Below are 10,372 nucleotides of genomic sequence, written 5' to 3'. Positions count from 1 at the left end.
ACAGGAAAGCCTCCAGGCAAGGCTTGGTGTTGCCCACCAGTGAAGGGAAAGCAGGAACATCATCCTGCTGTGAGACAGAGAGTGGGACACTGCCCAGCGTGCTCCTCACCAGCTCTCGTGTCTGAAGGCTTTGCAGAGCCCGTGCCCCACTCAGATCAGGAAAGGGGATGTACCAGGCTTGGGAACACCATCCCTTTCCCACTGCTGAGCAGGTGGGCTAATTAAACAGGCTGTGCCATTAAATGGTAATGAAGATGCAGGGTCTGGAGCAGCATGATAGCCTCCCAGCAGAGCCCAACACATCCAGAAATCATGAGTGCTTTTCCACTTGTGCCTGGAGAGAACATCCTCATGGAGCATCCTCCTGCTGCCACCTGCTACCAGTGACCCACTGAGGGCCGGAGCAGCAGCAGCTCCTGCAGCCAGCGCTCGCCTTGGCTCACTGCCTCTCCTGGGCAAGTGGGGATGGAGATCTGGGGACATTTACACTTTCAGGGTGAAAGCTTAAACTCTTAGCAAGGTCTGATTTGAGGACATCTTAATGACTGAGGATTAAGCCCTTCAGACTAAGCATGGGCACCCACAAGAGTGAAGTAACCCACATCAGCAACCATGCTGGAGCCCCTCATCCCACACCTCCCCATGGCAAGACAAGGGCTCGTTCATCGCTTTTCATCCTCCCGCAGGTCACGCTGACCAAAGCCATAACATCACCAAGAAGGAAGTCAACAGGAACATGGAGGAAGAAGAAGAAGAAGAAATTCCTGTAAACAGCACTGGCTGCTGCTAAAATTAGAGGGGAAGGGTGCTGGCTCCTCATGTACTATTCCTTCCTGTGAATTCCCATCCGCCGGGCTCACGCCTGTGCCGTGAGAGCAGCTCCCTGGAATGGATGGTTTTCCACATCAGCTGTTCCTGGAGAGTGGAGAGCTGGCCTTGCATGGCATGTAGAGAGATATTTTTAAAGTTAGTTGGTTTCCCTTAATCTTGCACGTTAGCTAAGATAACACAGGTGAGTGCTGCTGAGACCTCACATCTAAGCACAGAGCGGGGTCAGGGTGCTGCCTCCCCCTCGCCCTGTTATGAGTATCTCAGCCACCTTGGCTGGGAGAAGAGACCTTTTTACCTGTGTGAGGAGCAGCCTGCTTGGCTCAGCAAGAGGTGATGGAGTCAGGAAAGTAGCAGCCCCACTGAGAGCCAAGCACCTCACAGCACCACCGGCTGAGCGGAGGGGATCTGCACATCTGCTGGGTGAGGGTCTGCGGTGGAGAGCAGCTCTGGTACTCAACCCCAAGGCAAGCGACTAGATGATCTTTTGAGGTCCCTTCCAATCCCTAACTGTGATTCTGTGGTGGCAGGCACTGGCCCCAGATCCCGAATTAGGTCAGTGGAGTTGTAACATCTGGCAGCACAGCTGCCTTTCCACAGGGATTAGGCACAAGCGCCGCCCCGATGCTGTGATGTCAGTACCCCGAGATGTGCCTGGTGGGTGTTGGGTCTGAACATCTGTGCTCTGCCTGCAGCCAAAGGGCTCACTCAGGGGCTGCTCCAGGGGCCTGAAGAGGAGGGAGCCCACGGTCACCCATCCCACGCTCCCCTCCCGGCCATGGTCCTGTCCTCCCTAAAGGGCATTGCCCTCCCCAGCGGTGGCTGCTGGGTCGGTCACCTGCCAGGCATTGCGGCGGCGTGGGAGGAATCACAGCAGCCAAGGAGAACAAACCTCCCCCAGGAAACCAGGAGGAGCTGCCAGTAATGAGGCAATTAGCTGAAAAGGCTGAGAGCTACCCGGGAGCTCAGGAAAGCCGGCTCAGTCACGGGATGAGGCCATGGCCAGTGGGGACACCAGCTGCTGAGGGACATTCCTGTTCACTGTGCAAAACCAGAACCAGCTTTTTAGATCCCATATATAAATACATCGTATCTGTAGATAAACTTACAGAAATAAAGACAGACAGGACATTGGTCTCGATTAGCACTTTAAGCAGCATCAAAAATCCTGGTTTCTGAGTTGTGAGATGCCTGGAAGTGTTGAAGGCCAGGTTGGATGAGGCTTTGAGCAACCTGGTCTAGTGGAAGGTGTCCCTGCTGATGGCAGGGGGGTTGGAACTGGATGATCTTTAAGGTCCCTTCCAACCCAAACCATTCTATGATTCTATGAATTAAATTTCCTGTGATGATTTTGATTTTGGCTTTTTTTAGTGCACAGGGGCAGCAGCAATACTTTCAGGTGGTCACTTCCTGGCATTTTGCAATGTTCTTGCCAGCCTGGGCTGCTCCACGTGGCTGTGGGTTTCAGACAAGTCTAGTTCAGGGTTTCTCTGCACCACTGCCAGTGGAGCTGCCCGAGAGGCACAGAATAACTCGGGTGGGAAGGGGCTGTGGAGGGGTCTCTGCTCCAACCTTCTGCTCAAAGCTCAGACCTGGGTGCTCAGGGCTGTATCCAGGGCTGGTAACCCCTTCCCTTGACCTATGGGCCATGCTTCTGCCCATGGGGTAGGATGTTGCTGGTCTCCATCACTGGCAGGGCACACTGGGGGTTCACGCTCAGCTCCTGTCCCACCACCCCCAGTCCTTTCCAGCTGAGCTGCTCCCCAGCCAGTCCCTCCCCAGTATCACTGTCAGGGGTTAATCCTTCCCACTTGCAGGACCTGGCACTTGTCCTCACTGAATTGTCCTCTGTGAACTGCACACAGCTCCTTTGAGTTCTTTTTAAGTCAGGTGTGATATTTGCCTTTGTCCAGTTGCTGGGACTTCCCTCAATCTCCAGGACCTTCCATAGGTCTGCAGATACGCATGGGTCATGCTCTCTGCCATAAGCCCAGACTTGATCCAGCTCCTCCAGACACCCGTCAAATGGAGCCATCACATCCACCCAGACCAAGATGCAGCTATCACGAGGACTACAGATTACAAACTCTGGTGCAGGAAGAGCACTTGGAAGAGGAACTGAAGTCATTGAGTAGGAAGGAGCAGGTGTTAAGCTCGCATCTTTTCTGGTCATGGAAAATGAAATTTCTCAGTAAATGAGACTATTTGTTTGGGTGCTTTCTCCACGCAACCACAATCCCCTGGCTCCACACGGCTGGGGATTGTCCATGGAGATTTAAAGACTGGAAGACACAGAATTTAGGAAAAACAACGTTAATGGTAAAAGCAGATTTTGAAAGGAAGAATTTGAGGTTAATGGAAAACTGATCAAAGAGTAAAAAGAATGACATGCCAGAACTATGACCATGACAAGAGCAGAAGATGAAAGAGAAAGTGGAAGCGTGCCTATTGCCAAAGCCCATAACGAACTCCATTACTTACAGTCACTTCGTGACTTAATAAACCGGCCTCCTCAGCCGTACCAAATGAAATCCCTGGGGCTTTCAGGCCTCTCCTGTTGACCATCTGTCTTTACAGACAGAAATATTTTAATATCTTTTAAACCAATGTCCTGTTTGTCTCTTACAGGATTTTCTGGCCTAGCATTTTCTGTCTGCACAGAGATGATCTTAGGTACCACGTACCAAAATCTTGTGATCTAGCTTAATTTTCTGGCTTCTTCTTTCTCCATAAGAAGCTCCCTTATTTCTTTAGTTCCTCCACATTTAAAATGACATGACCTTATCTCTGGCCCTCAACATCATCCAACAATGCTCCAAACAAGATGACTTTACAGAATATATTTTTTACTGGATTTTTTATTATTTATTATTATTATTATTTTTTAGAGCTCAACCTCACTCTGTAGATTTTGCACCATCCTACGCAGCAGCTCATCTTCTTCACCATAAGCAGCTACATGTGGATTTGAAATCTGGAAGTGCCAGACAGAACTGCACTACAGCCAGAAGGGGATTTGGTTGGGGAATTTGGGGGGTTTGTTTAAAATCACTGCATTTTTGGACATTGCCAGCTACCTCATGCTTCATATCCATGACCATTTTGGTTTTGCTAGCCAGAGGCATGGAAGATCTGGACAGTAGAGACTTGAGTGTGGCTCAGGAGAATAACAGACATAAGGTGAAGGCAGCACATAGAAGAATTTAACTGGCCTTCTCTTTGATTAATTAGAAACCATGCCATTAAACCAACCTGTCTGCACCCTGGGCCCTTTGCCTGTATGCTCCTGTGCCAGGAGTGCCATAATTTTAGGCTTCTTCAAGCAGCTCTCATTTAAAACCTCACTTTAGCCTTCTCCCTTTTGGGACTAGTCCCACAGGTCCTTCCCCATCCCACCAGTTTGGGGCTGAGCAAAGCAGTGGATGAAGCACACACAAACAAACAGTGATGTGGCTCAACAGGTTTACAGCAGCTTTTCCAGATGCTGAGGTTAAAAGATGCCTGAGTGATCAGGTGTGGATGTTTGTGGTCCCAAGGACAGCAGTAAAGCTGGAGAGCCAGGCCTGGTGGAGCCAACACATCCCAGGTATCTCTGCTGCGACATCAACGGGGTGCCAGGATATTTCAAGGTAAGGCTTGATTTCATATTTAAAGTGTTTTGCTTGAGACCCACTAAAGCCCATGTAGAACTTGAGGAGGACGCTGAGATCAAGTGGTGGGAGCCAGAAAGAACAGCAGCAGCATCTATTAAATGAGAAACTCGATGCATCATTAAAGGCACCACAAGCAAGGCACACAGAGACGGGCTTTTATAATTCACCCAGGGTGAATACCCAGCTTGCAACGTGATGCACCCCAAACCGTGGCACTACAGCTCTGCTACACCTCATCTCAGCACCAGGACACCTCTCCCTGCAGACCAGAGCCAGGCTCTGATGGGGCAGCTGTGCCCCACGGCTGGAGAAAGCAAGTGGAGAGCTGAGGCACGTGAGGAACAGCCGTGACCAGGAGTGCAGGAGGGCTGGACACTGCTCACCCAGCACAGCAATTACCCACTGGCTTTGCCTCGTTATCCTCTTGCTCACAAAAACCTCAGTACAAGGAGGTTTTGCAGGCATGGTGGGGAGAGAAGAGATGAGGTGAACAGCAGGAGGGGACGATGGGGAGGTGGGGGAGAAGGGCAGGACAGTGGCCATGGGGGGGTCTGGAGTGAGGGCAGCCCCATGGGGTCTTTTCCTACAGTCACCGTAGGAGCAGGAGAAGGAGAACCAGGGCATGGCTGGGGGGAAGGCAAGCAGGAGACTGAGGCAACAAGGGCAGGGGGAGGAAGGTCCTGGAGGTGAGCTGCCACCAAGCTGCCCTGCAGGGAAATGCTGGGAATGGGAAAGTGGAGATGTTTTTCTGAATTGCCCATTGGAGAAGCCACTAAGATGCACACCCACCCATCCTTGTGTTCAGGGAAAGCTTTTTTCCTGCATCCTTCACAAATCTGCTAAAGCCACCATGTAGGTAAAGCGTTTGTCAGTACCCACGGAAGCGTTCCTGCACATCCTCACCCACCACAGACTCACTTCAGGTTACACTCAGTGAAAGCCATTCGACCAACAGAGGAAAAAAAACCACCCACCTTCTCCAAACAGGGGCCATAGCTCTAAATTCAAGATGCTTCCCCACTGTACTTCTGAAGACTTCCCTTTGGAGGAACCAGCAAGGTTCTCCTGAGAAAGGCAGAGGCTGCAAACAGAGCCTGAGGGTTCTCTTGCTCCAAGAGAAGGAAAAAGAAACCCTTCATGAAACCGTCAGCTGAATTTCATCAGGCAGAGGATGTTGCCACCTGCTGCTCAAATAGAGGCAGACATTAATTTTCCAGGGGTTTGGGTCATTTCAGAGTTTTGAACTGGTTTGTAGCCCAATAAGCCTGGTTGTGGGGTGAGAGGGGTCGCACTGCATGTTTCAGAGACCAACAACTGTTTTTTTGCTCTTACAACTCAGATGTCAGTGCCAACTCTTCCACCGTGCTGCTGGCAAATGCAATGGACCACAAAACACTCCTTCTCTGCAGTTTCTTCACTGTAATCGGGTTTGCAAATCAGGTGGGCGACCACAGCAAGCAAACATCACCTGCAAAGCCTTCAGAGGAGCTTGGGTAAGTACTCAGCTGCCATTTCTTCCCTGGTGCCTCTTAATAAAAGGTACAACTCTTCAAGGATGATGAGGATCCAAGGGTGGGCAAACCTTGGGGACCCAAAAAGTGAATTGAAGAGAGAAGGGGCTTTTAAAATTATTTTTAAAGAACTGTTAAAAGCGCAGAACCTAAACACACGAGGAACAGGGGTTGAATTTGCAACTCAAAGAATCAGGTGATAGTACTGAGGATGAGAACCTGCACACTTGGTACAGCATTAAATAAAAAAGGACCACATTTCTGTGAGAGAGCGGCTCGGCAGAGAGAAATGGAGCAGAAGCAGCTAAAGAAGCAGCAGCAGATGGCTGTGAAAGATCTGTTCGTTACAACCATTGGAACAGTCTCAGCTGCAGGTACAGTCATGATGCTGGGGAGGGGACAGCTGCACAGAGCTGGGGACAGGGCTGAGCAGCCAGACCAGTGCTGTGGTGGGAAGGGACAGCACATGGTGACTGCTACATCCATCCCTGGGGCCAGGGGAGAAACTCTGGTGCACAGTCATGGAGGAAATGGAGATACAAAGTCTTGGGGATGATGCTGAACCTACTTTCTGGTTGCTTTCTGTAAGGTCTCCAGACAGGATGAAATTATGCTGCTACTTCCTTCTTTTCTTGTTTAGTTTTCTGGGAGTTGAATCAGTTCCATGCAGGGTCTAAAACCACCAAAGCAGTAGCAGAGGGAAGGTGAGGAGCTCACACCATACCAGGCAGCAGGACACTCAGCCACCAATGCTGGCCAAATCTGGTTTATCCATTTTTGTCAAGACTCACACCCTTGCCTTCGTCCTCTGCAAGAAAGATATTTTTGCTTCTGCAGGGAGACCAAATTTTCTGTTTCCAGATGGAAAACTGAAGAAAACGACAATTTTAGGTGACTTTCCCAACTTCTCAGAGGCCAGGTGAAAGCCTGAAGGCTGTCAGCACAATTCTCAGACTTGGCAAGTATGAAGTAAAGCTTCTGCCTAGAAAGGAACCAGTGGTGTGCTGGTGTTCTCACACTGCTCCAGTTAATCTTTGCCAAAGCCCACAGACCAGGACAGCTTTTACTGGGAAGAAGAGGATGGGATCATATTGTTTCTGAATTTTAATAACCTCTCTTCAGGCGTAAGTGAAGTTCAAATCAGCAAAGATTCCAAAACTTCATCGTGCTTACCTTGTGAAAACCATATGGATGAGTGAAGTCTGGGGAGAAGCAATTCACAGAATCCCAGAATTGTCCAGACTGGAAAAGACCTTTAAGATCATCAGTCCAGTCATTAACCCAACACTGACAAGTCCCAGACTAACCCATGTCCCTCAGCACTATGTCTACACGACTCTTCAATCCCTCCAGGGATGAGGACTCCACCACTGCCCTGGGCAACCCCTTCCAATGCCTCAGAACCCTTTCAGGAAAGAAATTCTTCCTCAGATCCAATCTCAACTGTCCTTGGCACAACTTGAGGCCATTTCCTCTTGTCCTGTCAAGGACAAGGATTCAGCAGCTCCCAAAGGAGAAAAGCAGATTATTCTCAAGTCATCTATATGAGAAGCTCTTCAGAGCAGAAAAGGGATTCCTCTTGCCTCTCAGTAACCTTGATAAACTACAAAAATCTGCCTTGGTCATCACAACTGCCTTTTCCATTTCCTTTCATTGGCTTCCATGAAGATTGCTAGCAGACTAGGGAGGGAGATCAGAGAAGCCAGAGAAATATTCTGTCAATAAAGCAAAACCACAAGTTTTATCTTGACTTATGTGGTCTAGCTGTCCCAGAGCAAGCTGAAAGATGATCACCTTCATTAAAAAACTGCTCTGGCTGCACAAAGCAAGCATCTTGGCTGCCTCAGAGACCTCTCCAGATGACAGCGCAGAGGTGATATATTACAGAAAGAAAACCAGAGCTGCCTTCCCAGTCACGAGGGGAATGGATAAAGATTTCTACTTGTTTTCCTACATCAGTCAGCAGTTTCTCATGGTACAGCTCGAAAATCTGTTCCCTCAGTCATCCACTTTTAAAAGCTCATCAGAAGAAAACAGCATGCAGCACACAGGGATTATTGACACCTGCACCTCCAGCAGCAGTGCTGCCTGGAATCCCAGTCCACTTCCAGGTCCCCCAGTGCAGCTGCAAGAGAAATGCAAACTGCATTAAGGCAGGCTTGTAAACATTAAGGTTGAGCTGGCAGGAAACCCAAGAACTATATGTAGAAGCAACCTCAGGAGCTAGCCCTCAGGGAAAAAAGCACATCCTTACCTTGGGCACCTAACACAGCCTGTCCTCCCCACCCAAAGATAAATGAAGCTTGACAATACTGCACAAACCTTTCACATACTGGTTCGCTCTACAGGTTCACCAACACTTTCTGCTTATTTCCAAAGCATGAGCTGGTAATCCAGCCCAATTCTTGATTCCCATATTGATTTATTTGTACTGAAACCTTTAAAAGCATTAATATTTTAAGCCATTTATATTTAAATCAGATTGAGGGGTTTCTTGAATCAGTGAAGACAAAGCCAATCCTCAAACAATTAAGAATCTCTTCTTTATGCTTACTTGGGAAATTAAGAAGGGGAAAATGTAGATGGCCTCATTCCCTGGGGTGCCAAATTGAGGAATGATTTGGTAGTGCTTGAGAAGCCTGACCACAAGGAGTACTTTGGTGCTACAAGGGCCACCTGACCTCAAAAGATCCAACATGTGGCCTTTTGAGGAGTCAGAAGGGGCATCAGTTGGTCACCGACTACTGAATGGGAAAAACTTGGTGAAAACAGAAAGAACCACACCACCACTCCATCAAAACTTGGCACTCTGTATTTCCTGCTGGAAGCAGCACTGTTAGCATCCAGACACCTGCAATGCTGAACCTGAATCGTGGTCAGTCAGATAAGCAACCAGATACAGGAAACGGATTTTACATCAGAAGAAAGGCCCAAGTTTGCGGTCTTTATTCACTTTTTCATATATAAAAGTGCAGATGCATTTTGCTATCTAGCTCTATATAAAAGTAAGTATACTCACACCACCATAGAAACGTCTGGGCTAGCGTGGTTGCACCGGCTGGGCTGATTGCAGAGCCATGCTTGACATGACCAGGATCATTTTCCCTTCCTCACTACCTCTTGAGCAAAACACATCCTCAGCTGAACTGAGATCTTCATTCTAAAACAGACAGCAAAGTTTCCACGACTGCCTGAAGACTAGACTGCATTATTCTGATGACAACTGTCAGAGGAACGTGCAGATGTAGAGATCTGCTCTTTAATCTCTCTTACTTTGTGCCTCAGAAGAGCAGGACATGTTTCCCAGCACACCGTAAGGGAAACAAAGAGACGAGTTTAGTCCTGCCCAGCGACATCTGGATGCAACAGGTTTCTGACCAAGCAGCATGCACACCACAAAACCTCTGCTGCACGTACTTTGAGTTGTCACACAAATACAGGGAAATTTAAATCCCTATTTATTAGCAAATAAAAGTAGTTTTGACTTTACAGAAGTAACACCTTTAAATTGTGGTTTATTCAGTGGAAGAAGAAAATCCTGAGCTGTATGATAATACCTCTTTAGCTTAGAGACTTTTTCTTGGTTACCCAGCTACTGTATTGGAAGCTGCACAGGTTCATCCTCCTGTTTTGTTCTGTTGGTTGTTTTTTTTTTTTAAATAATCTCCTCCACTACAACTAGAGAGTACAGAAAATCTGAAAAAGAATTCTAAGTTTTGGCAAATTCGTACTTTTCTGGTACAGCCCAAACTTACCATAAAAAGCCAAAGCATTTAAGAAACAAGTTAAGAGGTGACAAGTCTTCCCAAAAGGACAATGGTCCATTTCAGAACTCAGAACGCTTGATTTCAATATGCTCTAAGTTTTCATTCAAATACCAATGCTATATTACAGAATATCTGTGTGCCCTCGTACAAAAGATCTAAGAAGAGCTTATACTAGTTTCTGATTATCCTAAGTGTGTGTGGGAGGATAAAAAATCGGAGTGGGGAGAAAGAAGACAAGCATGATTAAAACAGGTTTCCTGATAAATTAAATTCCTATTTCGGAGCGAATGGGAACACTAAAGCACTGGCATATCCACAGGCAGCATATCCTGAGTTTTGGTGAATCCTAAAAGCAATTCTGAATTTGCAGTTTCTGTCCTACGTGGTAGCTTCTGCCTGTTCTTTACAATTATTCAATTTATTGAATCGTACTGAAACCTGAGGGGCAGATGCAGGCAGCGTACACCCTCCATGAGACATTACAAGGTGAGATTTTGCCATTCTGCTTACTTGAAAGGGGAAAGCTATGTCCACGTCCTGATAACTTACTGAAAAGAGATAGGCAGCATATTTGAAATTAGTTACAAGGACTACTGAAAATGTCCTCATTTCT

This window comes from Antrostomus carolinensis, unplaced genomic scaffold (genome assembly GCF_000700745.2).
Source record: "Antrostomus carolinensis isolate BGI_N321 unplaced genomic scaffold, ASM70074v2 scaffold4819, whole genome shotgun sequence".
Classification (NCBI taxonomy): Eukaryota; Metazoa; Chordata; class Aves; order Caprimulgiformes; family Caprimulgidae; genus Antrostomus; species Antrostomus carolinensis.
The sequence above is the reverse complement of the archived record's forward strand: the minus strand, read 5'-3'. Positions refer to the sequence as shown.